General features: G+C 43.6%; 2 long non-coding RNA genes across 3 annotated transcripts in view; one reads left to right on the top strand and one right to left on the bottom strand.

Annotated features, from left to right (window-relative positions):
• Positions 1 to 2264: 2264 nt before the first annotated feature.
• On the bottom strand, positions 2265 to 4824 carry LOC309535922. The gene is made up of 3 exons (XR_014221438.1): positions 4688 to 4824; positions 4429 to 4568; positions 2265 to 3836 (listed from the first exon to the last, which is right to left on the bottom strand). It is a non-coding gene; the product is annotated as an uncharacterized lncRNA (long non-coding RNA).
• A 1204-nt stretch (positions 4825 to 6028) lies between these two features.
• Positions 6029 to 20288, top strand: part of LOC309538032 — a 62941-nt gene continuing 48681 nt past the window's right edge. For both annotated transcript variants that reach the window (XR_014222088.1, XR_014222089.1), the window contains exon 1: positions 6029 to 6232. This is a non-coding gene — a long non-coding RNA (uncharacterized lncRNA). The remainder of the gene's footprint in view (positions 6233 to 20288) is intronic.

The raw sequence follows: 20288 nt of genomic DNA, 5'->3' as shown, positions 1-20288 counted from the left end.
CTCACCATGAAGTTGTTAACAGTAAGTTGTTGGTCGACTCAGGACAGCCCTGAACAGATGCTGGCTTGACAGCCCTGAGTGCTCACTGGAAGGACAGATCCTGAAGCTGAGACTCCAATACTTTGGCCACTTCATGAGAAGAGAAGACTTCCTGGAAAAGACCCTGATGTTGGTATAGATGGAGGCCACAAGGAGAAGGGGACGACAGAGGACAAGATGGTTGGACAGTGTTCTCGAAGCTACCAGCATGAGTCTGACCAAACTGCGGGAGGCAGTAGAAGACAGGAGTGCCTGGTGTGCTCTGGTCCATGGGGTCACAAAGAGTTGGATACGACTAAACGACTAAATAACAATAACAAATGTTCATCCCCCGCAGAGATGTTAAAAATTATGGCAAGCTGTCTCCCTACCTGGTTTGGGGGTCACCCCTGGTTCTGGAGCAGGTCAAGTGAATGTGCCCCAACTCCCTCATTCTCATAGATTGAGGCGGATGGCTAGGGCTGGTCAGAAGGGCCCTTGCACATACGTGTGTGTGCGCACAACAGTAGAGGCCTGGCTGGAAAGCTTAAAGCCCACCGCTGCTACACGGGACAGATTGAAGAAAAGGAAATATGGATTGTTCCCACCCCGTAGCTTGACCAAATGCAGCTAGGAGCAGCTAGGAGATAGGTGGAGACATAGATCTAAAAAAAAAAAGTGTAGACTCGCACTCGCTGGCCAGCTTCTGTTTTGACTTGAAATGTTCATTTTGGGCATGAGGGATTTCTGTGGCAATGAGCCAGAAGCCCCTTTCCTCAGGAGTTCAGGAGGTGCCTTACGCTACCTGCAAGGCCATGCCAAAGATAATCCTGGCTGATGGGTGTAGGGATGAGGCAGCATTAAGAAAGGAAAGTCCCCATGTCATTAGCGCCACGCTTTCAACTCAACAAGCTGGTGGCTTTTCCTCAGCCACTCCGTCTGCATCTAAATAATTCTTTCAAGTCACAACACTTTTTTTCCCAAGACATCCCATTAATATTTAACAAGACAGCCCACAGCAAGTTAGATAGTGTAGCAATTAATTTTTAAATGGTGACATTTATTACAGCATGTAACTGCTACCTAGCTTGCTGTGGGCTATCGGGATAAAATGTCAGTTAAATATCTCATAATTCCCCTCAATTTAATGCAAACATAAAAACTGTAATCATCCTATTATTTGCAAAATATAATTGAGGTTTTTCATTTGGGGCGGGGGGCGCCGCTCATTTCTCCCTTGCCAATGTGGCCTCTGAGGCAAAGTGTAAGACAGGGAGCAGGATGTTTGAGGGTAATTAATGTATACATTAATTTAATTTAATTTCATCGAAACTTAAGATCTGGGCTCGCAATGCTCAAGATAACAGCAGAGAAAGCATTGATTAACAGCGAGGCAGCTTGCAGTTGCTGCCTCCAGCCACTGCAACAAACCTCTCCTAGGCGGCGAGAATTATATGTATGCAGAAATGCAACCAGGACTCAAGGCCACACAGATCCTGTGACCCTCAACAGGTTGAGATGCTTTGCGTTGCCCCCGTGCCCTCTCTCATTAAATACCACACCCTTTCAAGTACAGGCAAACTGACCATTAGGTGGCCCCTGAGAGGTGGCAGGTGTTGACTGCTGCAGCAGAGAGAGGGATAGCCATGGGGCACAATCCTACCAACCTAGATGGCTTTAAAATAAGATTGGACACATTCATGGAGGAAAGAGCAGTCGGTGGCTAGTAGCCACGATGGCTACGCTGTGCATCCACAGTTGGAGAATGCAATGCTTCTGAATACCAGTTGTTGGAAACCACGGGAGAGGAGAGGGCTTTTGCCCTCAGATCCTGCTTGCTGGTTTCCCAGAGCCACTGTGAAGAAGAAGAAGAAGAAGAAGAAGAAGAAGAAGAAGAGTTTGGATTTGATATCCCGCCTTTCACTCCCTTTAAGGAGTCTCAAAGCGGCTAACATTCTCCTTTCCCTTCCTCCCCCACAACAAACACTCTGTGAGGTGAGTGGGGCTGAGAGACTTCAGAGAAGTGTGACTGGCCCAAGGTCACCCAGCAGCTGCATGTGGAGGAGCGGAGACACGAACCCGGTTCCCCAGATTACGAGACTACCGCTCTTAACCACTACACCACACTGGCTCTCAACAGGATACTGGACTTGATGCCCCATTGGCCTGACCCAGCAAGCTCTTCTTAGGTTCTTATCCATCCCCACTGAAAGCCCTACTGACATGATTTGGAGCTGCCCAGGGGTGTGTAGCCCCTTGAGAAGCATACCCAACCTTGGGGAAACTCTTTTGGCTTCCCTTCAACCCTCTCCCATGTTTGGGATAAATTGGAGGAAGGGGCTGGTTAAGGAGAAGGAAGCAACTCTCCTTTTGGGGGAGGGAACTCTAGATACTGTTGCTCCCTCCCCCCATTCTGCTGTGACTCAGAAGAATGACAAAGTGAATTGATCCCAGCCTCTCCCTCCAATGCCATTTGCTTTCTTCCCTTCCTCAGAGATGGTTCAGGGCAGAGGGCAGGGAGTTTGTTTGTTTGCCCCTTAAAATTTATACGCTACTTGATCATAAAAATGAAATGAAAGACAAGCCAACACTCGATGCAGTTTACCAAAAAGGTTAAATAATACTATTATCAATAAGAAAAAATATCAATACTTTCAAAAAGCTAAAATAGCAATAGACTTAAAAACAGATTAAAACTCACATCATCGGCTTTCTAAACATTTGAGAAGGCTTCTCTAAACAAAAATGTTTTTAGCAGGCACTGAACAAGAGTACATTGAGGGTGCTTTGCCTGGTATCGATAGGCAGGAAGTTCCAAAGTGTAGGCTGGCACACTAAAATATCTAGTCCTTACAAATGCAAAAAGGGTATTATGTGGCATCTGTAGCAGTGTGTGTTCTGCAGATCGGAACATTTGAGTGGGCATATATTGGGCAAGACAATGTGGTGCAGGATCTTGCTCACTGGGGTCCCTCCACCCGCCATTCTCATTGCTTACATATTCCTCCAATGAGGAAATGCAGTGACTAATGGCTGTGATATGACTTGTGACCGAAAGGGCTTTCAATTACAGGAAGAATAAACATTGCAAACCCTTCCTCAAAATAAAAGAAAGAAAAAAGAAATTAACATAAGCCAGTGGCAGGTTGGGAAGTTTACGGATAATGCATCCATCTGATTTAGTTGTTTTTCAAACCCCACATTAAGCAAGTCTCTGTGGTTTTTGTACATTTTCCAACACCCTGCATTTTGCATCCTGAATGAGACCGCATTATGGCCAGAATACATTACCAGGTTGCTTCGTCCTCTGAGATAATGTACTTTTCCCTTTGCAATATTCAGGTTCAGAAATATATTAATGGAACAGAATGGCTTAACATTGTTGAAAGAGGTAATTTTCTGTGTCTTTCTTTTTCTGCTGCAATTTTCAAAATTATATCTATCTTTATGCCGACACACAAAACAAGAGTGAGTGTTGAGGCTCCCGGACGATGCTCCGAGTAAACCTTGATTCACGAGAGCTGGGTTGAAATCCCATCAGCAGAGAAAATTTAGAGCAAAATAAAAAAGAGGTTTTGTCAAAATGTTGCTTGATATGATTTCTGTTGTGGCAATTTCCACCTGACAGTTTTGCAACTGTTTTGGAACATTCTGAAAAGGGAGAAAGCTGCCAGCCTCAAATTTCCTAAAGAAGGGGACATGACATTTGTCAAGTTTTAGTTGCAAGAAGAAGTCTCGTAGAATTCAGGGGTGGTGATGAACTGGACTCCTCTTAAACAGGCTCAATAAAATCCGTCTTATTCTTCTCACTTTGAGAACTGCAGTTATGTGAAGGAAGAAGGCAGGCGTTGGGATCTTTAGTGAAGAATATTTGGCAGCCTCCTCAAAATTACAACTCCTAGGAGCCATCATAGTTAAGCAGGCATAGAATCAATATAAAAGTTGTGGATATTTACAGAATGTCCTAAAAGGCTTACAAAGGTTAAGAATAAAATAACAATGGAATCATCATCAACAACTCAAGAACCCAAGTCATTGATTCCATCGAGTCTAGTATTGCTGGCACTGACTGGCAGCAGCTCTCCAGGGTTTTAAGCATAAATCCTTCCCAACCCTACCAGGAAATGCTGGAAATTTAACCTGGGACCTTCTGCTTTCAAAGTTAATGCTCTACCACTGAGCAACACTTGACAATAAAATGCAATAGTATGGAGCAGGATAGAGAGATCCTAGGTTCAAATTTACACTACATTAAAGTTATGCTGCCACCACATCACCAGAAGGTATGTTGTATGCTATGCCTGCTCAGCCCAGAAAAGGAGATATATACATACGCACAGAGAGAGGGGGTAATTGACAGACACCCACCTACCTGGTGCAACTGACTAGATGCAACTGACCTCCCCTTACCTGGTGCACCAGAGCAAGCAGTCAGGAACAGAGCTGGCAATGATACCAACATGTCACCTGGAAATGGAGGCAGCCAGTGATGTTAGACTCATAGAACTGCAGAGATGGAAGGGAATCCAAAGGTCATCAAGTATGGCCCCCTGCAACACAGGAATCACAGCTAAAGACTCCTTACAGGTGGACCTCCAACCTCAGCTGAGAAACCTTCAAGGAAGAAGAGTCCACCACGTTCTGAAGTAGTCCACTCCACGACTCTTACCTCCTGAAAGTTCTTCCTACTGTTTGGTTGCAATCTCCTTTTTTGTCATGTGAATCCTTTGGTTCAGGTCCTCCCCTCTGTTATGATGATCCAGGACCAGTCTCAAATTTCAGTGGCACCCCATGCAACACCAAAATCTACCCAGCCTCTCACCTTCTGTCAGATGTCATTTGAGGTGCCTACTGTGGCCCCCCAGAAGCTTTGCATCTGGTGCGACTGAAGTGGTTGTGGTCCCCTACATTTGCCTTTGCCAGGACATCGCACCACCACAACCTCCTCACTCCAACAGTCACAGTGATGCCCTCCATAGGGCATGGTGCTAGGAAGCTGAAGACAGCAGTTGGAGCCACCCTTGCAGGAGGGGGAAACTCCAGTCCCCTTTTGCATGCCCAGACCAGAAAAGGAATGTCATGGGGGGGAAAGAGGAGGAGCTTCTGAGATGTAAATCCACACTGCAAATATTTCAGAATAGCCCCTGAACTCTCAGTGAGAACTGCATGCATCAGTCATAGACGCCATGGGACATCCCATCTCAGGATTACAGGGGCTCTGGTGTGGTGCAACAGCTCATGTTTTTACCAGCTGAGGGTCCATGGTATGAAAGGAGGGCAAAACGCTACACTGTGATAGGAAGGAGTCCCTGCCAAACACACCTGAGCCAATCAGGAGAAGCACTGCATAGACAAATAGCATGTCCCCCTTTGTAATTAAATAATGCTATTTCATAATTACAACAAAGAGAGGAAAGCAGTAGTCCCCTGCCTCAGTGCCCCAGGAACAAGAATGGTTTAATTAAGGGCCAATTAAGAGTCTATGCATCCATAAAGGCTATGCTGAACAGGAAGCAATGGCAGGGGCAAAAACTGCAAGAAGGAAGCATCTAATTAAAGCTTCAGGACACCTCTGCTGACAGAGACTTGCCTCCAAGTAAGCTTTATAGACCTAGCAGTTCGAAAGCACGTCAAAGTGCAAGTAGATAAATAGGTACTGCTCCGGTAGGAAGGTAAACGGCGTTTCCGGGCGCTGCTCTGGTTCGCCAGAAGCGGCTTATTCATGCTGGCCACATGACCCGGAAGCTGTACACCGGCTCCCTCGGCCAATAAAGTGAGATGAGTGCCGCAACCCCAGAGTCACCCATGACTGGACCTAACAGTCAGGAGTCCCTTTACCTTTACCTTTAAGCTTTATAGAAGAATCTTATCCATGGAGAAGGGAATTGCCATTAAACATAACTCTATAGGAAATGCTATTTTTATTCTTCTCCCTGATGACTGAGGAAAACAACGCTTCAAAAGCACTCAGGGATCTGAGGGCAGAAGGGGCACTAGCTTAGAAGAAGGGGGTTATGGGATAGGTGGAAAGTATTCAAGTGGGTGGGCTGCACCACCACCCGGGAAGAGTGCCAGCACGGCGGCATGGATTTCATCACCTGCTTCTGCTCAGCTGAGTGCTGGGGCTTAAAAGGATTCTGTGGTTACTATAATGGTTGCACGATCCAGCTTAAGGATGATGCACCAATATATTTGCATCTCTGAAAAGCAACAGGTAAATTTGACATTTTCTTATCCAGGTTTGAAGTGCCTCCCCTTCTCCAGCATCAGTTATAAAACAGACTAATGGTGTTTCTAAAATGCACGGCTTCAACTGCTGTTTCAGAGCGTGGAGGTTTTTAAAAAATGGTTGCTGTTGCTGTTTTAAATGCACTGCATAATACGCCCAGTTGTAGAAGACGAAACTCTATTTTAGCAGATAAAAATCCCAGCTTTAAGATCTCCCCTCGCTGCTGGTCTCGAGAGAGAAAATGTTCTTGGCGTTTTCAGATGATCCAGAGAAAGCTGTTCACTTCTCCATAGGCAACTGATAAATTACCGTACTGTGACACCTCCCCCGCTGTCCGAGCTAATGATCTCTCTCCAAACAGCCGATGTATTCTGGAGGGTTGGAGTCGAGCACTTCACGGCTGGTGCAGAGAAATAATCACAGTGAACTTCATCTCCAGAAAAGGGCCATGGGTCTATTTCATTTTTATTAGCGGCAAGATTAATAGGGCCTGGGGTGCTTTTGTTTTGCTTGGTTTTAGTGCTGAGAAATCTCCCAGCCCATCGTTTGTTTTCAAACCGTTCCTATAATCTGACATTAATAAACCTAATTTGGAAAGCTCCAAAAAGCAGTTCACTGGATTCCGCCCCCTCCAAAAAAAACAACAGGTTAAGAGCTTGTTAATAGCTTGCAAGATATTGCACTGGGAAGTCTGCTGCAGAATATCTGACGGGAAGACTGTGGTGGGCCCAGATGTTTGGGAATTGGAGAGGACTCATGAGAAGCACAGACAGATGAACTACCCTAGTCTCCTCTGCAGCTGAATTCTGGCTGCCCCCTTCCCCAATGCTTTTGTGGAACTGTGTAGTATATAATGGGGGCAGGAGACTGCCTGGTGTGGCATGTTCTTAAAGAATGCTTCCTCTGGTTCTACAAATCTCCCTGGCTTCTCTTATTTCCAAAGACCTAGCCTCTCTTTGCCTTTCACAATAAAAACCAGACAGTGTGTCATCATTGTCCTCCACACACCCCTGCCTTCTTTGCCCTCCTTGTTGCTCTGTTGTTAAAATGCTCCTTCATTCATTACTGTTAATACAATCAGTGCTATTTTTTTAAGGAGAGGCACACTTGTGTTTTGAAAACCAGGCAGTATGTATCTCATGCATTTCCTTGCCATTTTATATTCCCTGGGTATTTTATTACGGAGGGATATTTGCATGAAAATAGCATTTTTCTTTCACAAGGATTCATCTGCTCCTGTTTTCTGCAGTCCCTCAGGATTTTACAGTGGATGAGCATTGTGTATTCCTGATGCTGTCACATACACACACAAAAACACCCAATTATTTAAATTATTGTAACTTGTGTGGGTTTATTTTTTCCTTCATGAATTTGCTGTTCCTTCAGAGCTGCACTGAGCTGAAATAGACAGTCCCAGGCAAGGCAGTCGGATTAAATTGACAGCAAAAAAAAAAGATCCAAAAGATCTGGACGGGACATTTCTCTCTTGTAGGGCACCATATGGAAGAAAATGGGGTCAGGGAGTCAAGTCATGCACATTTCCACTCAAGAGAGCTGGTTCTTTTTGGTGGATCCATCCTGTCAGCTTAAGGCTGACAGCACAGAGTGACCTCAGACCTGCCATACTGGACCACACCAAGGATCTTCTCTCTAGCCGATCTCTCCAGGTTGGCCACCAACCTAGATGACTTTGAACGAGGATTAGACAAATTCATAGAGGAGAGGGCTATTGATGGCTCTTTCATACATCCATACTTATATTTCCCAATCACTTCATGAGCATAGCCAGAATCCATTGCTTACTTGGCCCCCTCCTTGCTAGTCCCCTTAGTTAAGCTCCTCTGCTCTGTTCCTGTTTGTGCTATAGTATATCAGTTTCTTGTCACAAGTGGTCTGTATCAATAGCCATATAGAAAATGTGCTTAAAGTACATTATTGACCATGGACTTCCACCCTCCCTTGCTAACTTAATTGCAACAAGTGTACCCACTTAACACTACGTATTGTACACTTAAAAAAAGAGACTCCCACGATTTATGCAAGATTTTAAATCATTTTCAAAACAAGTTCCTTTCCTCATTCTGCTTTGCTCACTCCAAAAGCAATTTAGTTCTTGAACCATCTAGCTTTTGCCATGCCTGTTCATTAGCTATATTCACTTAGCTGCTTGAGCAGCTGTGCTGTTTAATGGAGTTGGGTATAAAAATAAAATACAATAAAATGAGATTAATGGAACTGGAAATGAAATATAATGAAATGAGATCTGCATGCAAAAAGTTTTGGCACAGTATATTGTCCCCCTAGCAGAGACTGGTGCATGTCCATTGCTGTAGAAAAACATGGTGGACCCTGAGGCCTTGTCTTCTGAAGTTAGCAATCCCACACATGTGCTCTGCTACCCTCTAGTGGTGTGAGTTTCTCCATCTCTAGCCGATTGAAACACATGAAGTGGTCGATCTAGGCTTGCATTATCCACTTGGATAGGTGTTGGCTCTCTAAGGTGGAGCACTTGCCATTTGAGAGCTTTGAACTGGAGAAGTCAAGCAACGAACCTGGACTCCTTCTGCAGGCTGAGCTTAGGCTCTGCCACTGAGCAGTGACAGCTCTCACACCTCTTCTGTTTCCTTGCTAGATGCAAATAGTTTCCTAAGTGTCCTGTGCAAATCAAATTGATAAGAATGAGCTCAGGGAAAGCCAAATTTTAAAAATTGCATTTATACCCCACCCTCTACCTCCAAGGAGCTCAGGGTGGTATGCATTTTATCCTCACAAAAACCTGTGAGCGGGGCCAGATTTAGGTCTGATGAGGCCCTAAGCTACTGAAGGTAATGGGGCCCTTTATATGTCCAGCTGTCCTTTGTCAACAATAAATTGCCACTGTTTTTGTGTTGAATGTATGCTATATGGTAATTTATGGACCTAATAGGTATCTAAAGCCATCTGTACATAACAAAAGCCTAGCAGACAGGGCCCATTATTTACATCATAGGAGTCTACACAACACAAAACACAGTTGCTGCATGTATTTATTTGTTTTTTTTATCTTATATTTTTGAAATGTACCTCTAGGGTTTTTTCCATTAAATTTTTTGGGGGCCTCCAAGAGAGTGGGGCCCTAAGCTATAGCTTGTTTAGCTTATACGTAAATCCGGCACTGTGAGATAAGTTAGTAGTAGAGACTGTGACTGGTGCAGGCTCACCTGAGTGAGTTTCATGGGGATTTAAACCCTGGTCTCTCAGATCCCAGTGTGACACTCTTAACACCAGTGCTTTTTTCCCCAGGGGGTACTCAGGGGTATGCAGTACAGGCATTTTTTGTGGTTAAAAAGTGTGGCAATTATTGTAACAACTTCATGGTGAGTACCGGCACCTATTTCTCTGGGGGGAAAGCACTGCTTACCACTATTCCACACATGTTTCTAAGCAAAGCTGTTCACAGACCTTTCTCAGAAGGGGAGAGGGGGAAAAGGGGAAGAAATCACCTCCTGAAGCATGCAGATTCCTCTCTTGCCTATGTCTTTCTCTGGTGCTATTTGGGTAAGAGCAGAGCATGAGCTCTCTGACTTCCACACTAGCCTGCCTCCTCTCCATTTTCTCTGGGGGCTCTGTAGTAAAATCAGGAGGAGGAGGCATGACCTTTGCGAAAGGGCAGTTCCTGCGTCAGCAGCGTCTTCCACTGTTTCATGTCATGAATCCCAGAAGGCAAGGGGTGTGGATTCCCAGGCCCTCGACCTTTTCTCAAACCTGCTGGCGCTGCTCAGCCTGCAAATTGCTGTGCTCACCTTGCAAACAGGAGGGGATTTCTAGGCAGATCTCCTTCAAAGAGGAATGCATGAGCTGGTGGCCCATAATTAGACCCGCTTGGATTGGAGGACTGCCGTTGGGATCTTTCTGTCCAAGAAGGCAGCTGTCACCCTGCCTTTGCTTTGGCAGGAACTCGGTCCTGCTGGTTTTGCATCCTTGTTTTCCCCTCGGCATCTCAAAAAATACCTAAAGACCCTGTTCCCTCCACCACAAGACACAAACCTGGTATCTTTGACAGGTCTTAGTGCTGCAGTGAGGGGTGGAGGAGAAATTCAGTTTTGTTTGCTTTTTAATGAGAAATGACCCAAGTCATACTTTTCCACCCAATACAGAAACCAAAATATGATTCGTCTAAGAAATGTGCAATTCTCTGAATTTTGCAATTCAGTTCTTCAGCCAACCAACATGTTTTTAAAATTGCATATATTTGGGGAAAGTGTGCATTGGAATGTATCCATTGGTTAAAAGAACATACAAAAATGCATTCTGTTTGGGGAAAGTGCATGCAAAAATGTGTATATTAGTCAAAACTGCATACAACAACATGTATATCAGGGGAAATTTGCATCAAAATGCTGATGAATTTTCGTAAGGTTTTTTTTAAAAAAAAATAGATAATTGATGTGGAAATGTGAAGAACTGGATTTAAAATGGTAAAAATGAGAAACTCAGAGAAACTCAGACTGGCACATTCATCCATCTCCCGCTGTAACTTTACCTTTCAATTCCATTTCCCTCTTCATTACAGAATCATAGGATTGTAGAGTTGGAAGGGACCCAAAGGGTCATTTATGCCAATTCCCTGTAATGCAGCAGAGAACAAGCTTCATCTTCGATGGGACAGCACTTCAGATACTTGAAGATGACTAACCATACCCAACTCCCTTAACTGCTCCTCATAAGGCTTGGTTTCCAGATGCTTGATCATCTTAGTCAATCTTTACTGCACACATTCCAGCCTGTCAATATTCTTATTAAACTGTGGTGCCCAGAACTGGACATGGGATTCCAGGTGGAGTCTGACCAAGGCAGAATAGAGTGGCACTATTACTTCCCTTGATCTGGACACAATACTTCTGAGGATGTAACCTAGAATTGCATTAGCTCATGTGGTTGGGGTGTAGGGAGCAGTAGTGGCTGGTAGGGCAGAGCAGGGAGTGTGGTGTTGCTCACCTGGCCTTCCAGCACTGCACATCAGTGAAGCGGTGGGGAGATCCATATGGCATGGGCACAGTGACAGGAGCATCAGAGATTTCCACTGCCTACTGCCTCCCCCTCTCAGTAATGGGCAGAAATTCATGGTATTGGGAAGCCAGCTAAGCAACAACACCATTCCCATGCCACCCCACCAGCCACTTACTTGAAAGGAAGTCCCAGCGAGATAAAGGGGGCTTACTTTCTAGCAAGAATGTCTACCTTCTCTCCTTCTATCCTACCACTTCCACCTAACAGTCACAGTCACACCTTTTGACAGCTCTGGGTTGCTCCAGGTGGGCTGAACTGACCCAGGGCAATCCAGGGCTACTCCAGGGCTAATCTAATTCAGCCCAGGTCCTGAATTGGCCCAATTTGGTCTGGGAATGGGCCAAATCTGGGACACAGCCCTAGCAGCCATCATCATCATCATCATTTATTATTTATACCCCGCCCATCTGGCTGGGTTTCCCTAGCCACTCTGGGTGGCTTCCAACAAAATATTTAAATACAATAGTCTGTTAAACATTAAAAGCTTCCCTAAACAGGGCTGCCTTCAGATGTCTTCTAAAAGTCTGGCAGTTGTTTTTCTCTTTGAGATCTGGTGGGAGGGCGTTCCACAGGGCGGGTACCACTACCGAGAAGGCCCTCTGCCTGGTTCCCTGTAACTTGGCTTCTCGCAGTGAGGGAACTGCCAGAAGGCCATCAGCACTGGACCTCAGTGTCCAGGCAGAACGATGGGGTTGGAGACGCTCCTTCATACCCTGAAAAAAACAAAACTCACATAAACACATAGATTGTGTGGCTGCGTTTTTTTATTTCCATGGTGTAAAGTAAGTGGAGTCTCTCTAAAGAGAGAGAAAGTTGAATCTGGCATTACAAAGTCCACATCAACGCATTGCTGGAACCAATTCCCTTTCCTTGGAGGCTGTGAATGGCCATCAATCACTCAGTCCCCCTTTCTGAAGGAGAAGGAAATGGGTTCTGGGAACCTTCTTGAGGAGTGACAGAAAGACAGAGCGAGGCAGAGCCTTTGGGTGGATGCTCTGCTGCCTGCCCCATTGCTTGACAGAAATGGCTTCAGAGCCAAACAGCTGCAGTCCCAGGGAACCTGTCAGCATCAAGCCAGGTGCCAGCGGTAGGTTTATTAAAAAGCCATGAGAGAATAATTAGATTAAAATGCAACAAGTCAAAGATGACGAATGGAGCATGTGCAAAAGCTTCCCAGGGTGTTAACTGTTTTTGTGTGTGTGTGTTCTTGATGATGCTAGAAGCAAACACCACCTGCTTTGGACTCTGAGTAGACTTGCCTGGGAATTACTTGATTGACAAATACACTTAAAACATGGTCAGAATGTTGACTGTGAAATGCCCCTTGGCATCTGAATAAAAAGACAAAGTGTAAGACTTGGAAGAAATGTTGGGATGCACAACATCAGCCCAGGGTTTAATCCTGCTGCTTGTGACTGTACTTTGAAGCCTTTCTGCTTCCTGGGTGTTGCCTTCAAGCAACATTAGAAGGGTGTCCCTGAATGAATAGTTACATCCAGCAGAATACATAGGTGAGCAAATCCTCAGAGACCTTGATAACATTAAAGCACCTTTAGGAGAGAGACCTGGGTGAGCTCATTGGTTATATCTGTTGGAGTCAGATTTGGGATAATCATCCTTTCTGATCACCCTTGGTGAAAGATGAAATGCACTCAAAATAAGACATAGATTGTATTTATAGCCCTCTTTGCTTAGTAAAGTTATTAAAAGTGTCTTGTCACAATGCTGGACAAATTGTGGCAACTTGTTCATATGTGGTGGTCCTGCCCATGAGTACACCCCTTTAGGGTTAATGTTTGAACTGACCATGGCTCAGACAATTGATATAAACCATGAGATTGGCTTTTTTCCATCTACTCTATAAATGTCCAAGATATTTTGGCTCCTGAGGCAAACCACAGAACGGTGTCTCCCTCCTCACCATGGAAGAAGGGGTAAGTGAAGATCTACATCATCAACACCTGGCTTGATGCTGACAGGTTCCCTGGGACTGCAATGTAAAGATCTACATTGGGATATGCTGCCCCTGTGGATTCTGCCACCTGAGGCAGTCACCTAACCTTGCCTCATGGGTGGGCCGGCCCTGCCAGGACCTCACTAATATCTAAAGGACTGTCACATGAAAGAAGGAGCAAGCATATTTCTCTGCTGCTCCAGAAGATATGACCTGAACCAATGGATTCAACTGACAAGAAAAGAAATTCTGACTAAACATTTGGAAAAACTTACTGGTGGTAAGAGCTGCTCAGCTATAGAACTGACTACCTCAGAAGGTGATGGACCAGGAGATCTCTTCACTGGAGAATTTTAAGCAGAGGTTGGATAGCCACCTGTCAGGGATTCTTTAGCTGTGATTCCTGCATTTCAGGGGGTTAAACTCAGTTACCTTTTGGGGATCCTACCCAATGCTACAATTCTATGATTCTTTGAAGGACTTCATAACTTACCTAATGATGGCAGCAAGTATTACAGTTGTTCGACACTGGAGAGGGTGCCCATTACATCCAGATTGCAAGTCATAATTTTAATTCCTGTGCCTCATTACTGATCAAAGTAGCAGCGTTCATTCCATTGCTGTTTTTAACCATTGTGGTCTCTGTAATAACAATTTGTTTCTTGTTCATTTTCATCAGTTGGTTGGTTTCTCTGGCCTCTTTTCCACAACGCCTCCTGCTCCAATAATTCTGAACCAAGCTAACCAAGCTAGCCATGATTCTAGTTTAGAAATTGTTTCATAAGAGCTCTAAGTCTCCCACCAAGTGGCAGAGCAAATGCTTTGCACAGGGAAGGTTCTGGGCCTAGTCCAGTGTATCTCCAGGAAGCAGAACAAGAACAGAGAGCTTGAACTAGGTCACTTTTGGGATCCCTTCCAACTCTACAATTCTATTATTCTATTAAAAAAAGCTCTTCCTGCTTCCTGAAAGGCTGGAGAACCATGACAAGCCACAGCTGGTCACTTCCTCTCCACTTCTTTCTCTCCAACCACAGAAGCTTTCTGTGTGGCTTCATCCGAAAGATCGTCACAGCCTCCTGAAAGACATCTCCATGCTCTCCCCCACTCTTAGGTGGGAAGAAGCACATGGCAAAAGAAAAATAATGATTATATGGTTATAAGAAGAATATGCTTGATGTTTGGGTGTCAAATGAAATGTAATTTTGAATGATATTTTTGCCCTTTGAATGATACATCATCCTTCAGAAATGCCACGATCTGCCCCGTTATTAATGCAGTTTAGAATGAGTGGAATTGAAATGATAATGAGTTTCTAAATTAATATTGCAACTTCCCATTTCAGCATTTGATGAGCTGTATCAAAACTTCATTAAATCACTCTCTGTTTTGCCAGCTCTGGTTTATAATCAGGGCTGAGAGCATTGAGTCTTGCTCCGGGAAACCAGTTTGGTCTGCAAGCTGAGTTCTGGTGGGCTTGTATGCATGAAGGGCTGTAGTAATGGCACAAATAAGGGAGTTAATGATGTGTTTTTCAAAATGTGACAATAACACTTTTGATTGTTAAGTAAATATTGCATGCAAAATTACAAGGCTAACAAGATGCGACTTTTGCTTTCTGGCTTAGCATCACATCACAGAAATTCTCCTTCTGAACACCTCAGCAGTTGGGAAAGGTATTGGATTTTACACTAACCTTTGCTGCTGCTTTCATAGAGGCTGAATGGCATCTCAGATACAGATACAAAGCCTACTCTTCATTATTTTGCAAAAGAAAATTCCCACAACACTGAACAGGTTCACACAGTCCATGCTTAAAGCATGAAAGGAAAAAGTAGGCAAACTAGCCCCATCCCCACTAAGCCCCTGGCCTATCACCCACTATTCCAACACGCAGAACGAAACCTCCAGATAAAAACCTGGCAAGCCAAAGGCCTACACTCTCTAAAAGACTTCTACAACAACAAACCCATACCAACACAAGAAATACATGGCAAACTAAGGGACACCCAAATACCTTCGCTAACACACCATCAACTACATGCCTTCTTAAACAATCTAGCAGTAAAATCAGCAGCCGCTAGGCCCTTGAACAACTTCAAAAACCTTCTCCTGGCAGCAGAGGGACATGGCAAACAGATGGTATCCACAATATGCAAAATACTGCTCCAAAATCCCACAAACCCCCTTGACACAATCAAAGAACAATGGGAGCATGATGTAGACTATGAAATTAATCCCACCCAATGGACTAGAAGGTGGTCTAAACCTCACATTAAGTCCATATCAGCCCAAAGAAGGGAACTCACTCTGAAACTCGCCTACAGGTGGTACTTAACACCACAGAAATTGGCACTGATACACCCAAGAACCTCACCAAGATGTTGGAGATTCTTCACCTCCACAGGCACATATCTCCACATGTGGTGGGAATGTCCTAAAATCCAGCCCTTCTGGACAGCAGTCCTACTAGAGAGATGCAAAATAACTAATCAGATATTAGAACTCACCCCCAAACTGGCCCTACTGAACATCTTTCAAGATCATAATGACCATTCACATTATACAGAGCTTATAACCCACCTACTCTCAGCAGCCAGAAGCCTCATGGCCAGACACTGGAGAGACCTGTCAGGAGTAAACATGGACTAATGGTATCAAATTGTATGGGAAACGGCCTTACTAGAAAAGCTAACCAATAAACTGGAACTTACCCAGGGACAAATAGAAGAGAACGCCTTCACCCCAGTATGGCTCCCCTTTATCACATACACAGCCCAATAAGACAATAAGAATCTACCAACAGCATACAAATCAACCTGGCTTATCTAACCCAACAAGCCGTCCCTCGCTCACAAATGCAAACAAACCCCAATGAAGCCAACCACAGACAACCAACACCCTGCCCCCCAATACCTCTTACTACTAAGAAAATATAATAAATGAATAGAAAGAGAACCTACCCAGCTGACAGGTACATAAAACCCCACACGTACACTATACAAGAGAATATAAACCTCACTACCCCACCCCTCTTCTTCCCCAACCTTATACTGTACTCAACACTAATGTCTCACAACAATTGTAACTGATTCGTAAGAAAGCCTGTACAACCTGAAAATAAGAGACAACACATGTACTTTTGTAAACCAAGAAAATATTTAATAAAAATAATTTTGGGGGAAAACCACATTAAAATTGGAGGCATACATGCTCCCCCCCCCACCCCAACCTTGGCATCAATTTAGTAACATAGATGAAAAGTTCTAAAAGAGATCTTAAATGCCATTTACATCTCCTGACACAGAAGCCAGGATTAATTATACTAAAAAATAGATTTACATCCAGGCTGGGGACGCCTGCACATCCCTTGTGGGAATCAGTTCTCCAACCCAATTAAGCATATGGCTTCCTACTGACATTTAAATTTACCTTTTTGAAGTACAGGCCAGTTCCCTCTTGTCCTTTTCCTCATGCGGAAAAGCCAATCTGCATACCCTTTCTAATAATATTTTACACATTTGAACACTTTTGCCAGGGCGTTTTTATGGGAGCTTTGTTTTGCTAGGCCAGAATGTATCTTGTTCATTTCTGCTTCTTCAGATAACTTGATGTTGAGATGAGGGAACCATGGTGTACATAGTCATTTTAAGTTTGGGAAATACTAAACTTGCAGCAAATGAATTGTTGTCCTCCCATTTTACAAGTGGCAAAATGAGACCAAGAGAAAGGCTTGTCAAGGACATCCAGTTGAGCCCATGGCCAATCCTGATAAATATCATAATTATGCATGTCGCATCTCCTTTGTTCAAAGGAGCCATTTGCTCAGAGATTTGGGCAGCCCTTTCCCATCAGCTGATATTCACACTCCTTCCTCTCTCCTTTTACATTCATGGCTTGTTTGGAAGAAAAACATCCAGGACCCCAAATTTGGATGTCAGGACACACCAGGTGCAGCATTGTTGTTGTTGCTGCTGCTGCTGCTGCTGTTGTTGTTATACCCTGCTTTCATAGAAGCACAGAACTGCAGAGCTGGAAGAGATCCCCAAAGGTCATTTAGTGTACCTTCCTGCAATGCAGGAAGCCCTGACAGAAGCCCTGTTTAAAGACCTCCAGTGGAGGAGAGTCCGCCATCTTCTGAGGCAGTTTGTTCTACAGTTGAACAGCTCTTACCATCAGGAAGTTCTTCCCAGTGTTTAGCTGGAATCTCATTTCCTGTCATTGAATCCATTAGATCAGGTCCTCCCCTCTGGAGCAGCAGAAAACAAGCTTACTCCATTTTCCACGTGACAGCCCTTTAGATACTGAAGACGGTTATCACTAAGGTTACCAGATTTTTTTCAATGAATCCAGGGACACTTTTCAACTTCCTACTAAATAGATGGATTTTGCCAGGGGACTGATTTGTAAATCCGGGGACTGACCCCGGGAAATGGGGACGTCTGGTAACCTTAGTTATCACATCACAGCTTCTCTTCTCTATGCTAAACATACCCATCTCCCTCAACCATTCCTCATATGGCTTGGTTTCCAGGCCCTTGATCATCTTGGTCACCCTACTCTGCACACCTTCTCGCTGGTCTATATCCTTCTTAAACTGTGGTGCCCAGAACTGGATACTGGACTGCAGTTGGGGTCTGATCAAGGCAGAAGAGAGTGTACTTTTACTTCCCTTTCTGAACACTATACTTCCATTAATGCAGCATAGAATTGCATTAGCTTTATTTGCAACTACATTGCTCTTGTTTCTGAGCAAGGCAGCTGGTGCCAGTGAGTAGCATTAAAGAAACTTTTAAGCATGCTGCTTGTTCAAATGAAACCATAGTCTTGTTTTTAGCTATGGTTTGGTATGGTGTTCAAACTTGGCCAAAGAGAGCTTTTAAAAAATGTTAAATGTTTTTTTTAAAAAAAAAAATAATACCGTGCTTCTGTTTCTAAATGTATTTATTGCCTTTGAAGAAAAGGGCTAAATATTCAAATAAAAAATAAAAAAAGTTTACTCTCCTTTCTAAAGTCATTGGCACCATTTCTTCTGTGCCAATGCTTTTGCTCCCCCTTATGGCTGAGAAGGCCAAAAGTTTTCCATCTGGCTCAGAGCTTGTTCATATCCAGCCGAGGTGGCAGGAACTTGTCAACAGCGATAAATCCTAACGTAACCTTAATGGCTAAGCAGTTTAAACTTGAAATTGCATAATTCGATGAAAAGGATCAAGCCAACTAACCTCATTTCCTCAGACCTACAATCGGGTCGAACACAGAAAATTAATTAGGAAGCAATTCCAATACTTGTAAAATAATTAACGGAGCCCCCAAGTCGAGCAGGCCAGAACCCACATGCATGGCTCGGCGTTTTTGTTTGTTGTCAAGCCTGCCTATAATTAAGTTGTACAATGCCAAACTGGGATTATACCTAGCTCCTCTCCCCCTCCCTCAAATTAAGCAGCTCTTTCAAAGCCCAGCGATAGATACAGCTAATTCATTTAAATTCTCATTTCAAGAGAGACATTTCATTTCAAGTTTGGTGCCTAATTACTTGGCCTAAACCCAACTCCTCTGCCATTTTCAAATAAAGAGATGCTTTCAAACCTCTACAACCCTTTAATTTTCTTTTCCTTTAAATGCTAATAAAGACACAAACCATCAAGAAAGTCCCAGGTTGAATTTAAAACAAAAAACCAGTACCACTTTTGACAGCCTATCTCTATAGTTCAGTGGAGATTTGTTTGCATACCCATATAACTAAGGATCTGGATTTGTTCTGCAACCCTTCGTAATTCCCAACATCATCATCTTTTGTTGGAACTTCATTGAGAAAAGTAGTGATTTGGGTATAAGATGAATACTTTCCCTGATTTTTGGCAGTCCTGGGCTTTATCCTCCATGAATGGAACCCAGAGAGCATACACATAACCAAGGAAGCTACCTGAAGCAGAAAACCCATTTCAGCTTCTATTTCAGCACAGTTTAGCCATGGAGAGGTATCAATTGTACTCAATCCAGCTGCCCAGGTAGCCCACCACCAGGATGCCTTTTTGATAAGCAGGGACACTAATGCCAATGATGTTCTCCTTGGCACCTTCTTGGTGACAAATGCCCAATACCCAGAGCCACTTGTGTGCCTAAGCCACCCCAGTAGATCTGCAGCGTTTCCTTCATCAATCACAGTGTTACTTTTAAAAACATTCGGATTAACTAAATCAGATTGCACACGGTGAATATTGTATTTAGTTGTAATACACCCAATTGCAAGTTCAAGTGCAGGATACGCAACATTTGTGTGTCATCCAGAAATGAAAAATGATCCTAGAGGTTTCATTGCTTGAATAATTGATTGATGCACTAAAACTGATGTGATTGACTAAGATACCTTTCATCATGTGACAGCCATAAGAACATCAGAAGAGCCTGCTGGTGGGTCAAGCCAGTGGGCCAACGAGTTCAACATCCTGTTCTCTCAGTGCCCAACCAGGTTCCTGTGGGAAACCTGCAAGTGGGATTTGAGCACAAGAGCTTTGAAAAACTGGTATTATCAATGAAATAATAGCTGGTGGATTGTTTTGGAGTGCCATTTTAAAGGAACAAGAAGAACATACGTTTAGAGAAGATTGGGAAATGTTTATTGAATACATGGGGAGAACTGTGTACACTTGAAAATGTTGTCAGCATTAAGATAAATTCAACAGTGTAAATAAGTTTTGATGGCTGTAATAATGGAACATTGAATGGTTTAGCTTATGTAAAATATGCAAGGATTTATGATATGGAAAATGAACCATGGAAAGTGAAGAAAGGAAGTCATTGATATTTTAAGGGTGTTTAAATGAGTATTCTGAATTGTAAAACAGAAAATTTAATAAAAATTATATATAAAAAATAAAATAAAGGCATTTGTTCACGATTAGTAGAAATGATTGCTTTGTTGAAATCCATAGGGCACTTCATAATTTCAGTAGCTGTGGGGGTTGAGCTTATCTTGTAAGGGTGCTGGAGGCCTTTAAAGTGTGCTGCTTTCTTCCTATTAAACTTTTCTTCAGTCTCCTG

The sequence above is a fragment of the Podarcis vaucheri genome (genome assembly GCF_965113315.1).
Source record: "Podarcis vaucheri genome assembly, chromosome: 7".
Taxonomy (NCBI): domain Eukaryota; kingdom Metazoa; phylum Chordata; class Lepidosauria; order Squamata; family Lacertidae; genus Podarcis; species Podarcis vaucheri.
This window is presented reverse-complemented; position numbering and strand designations above follow the sequence as displayed.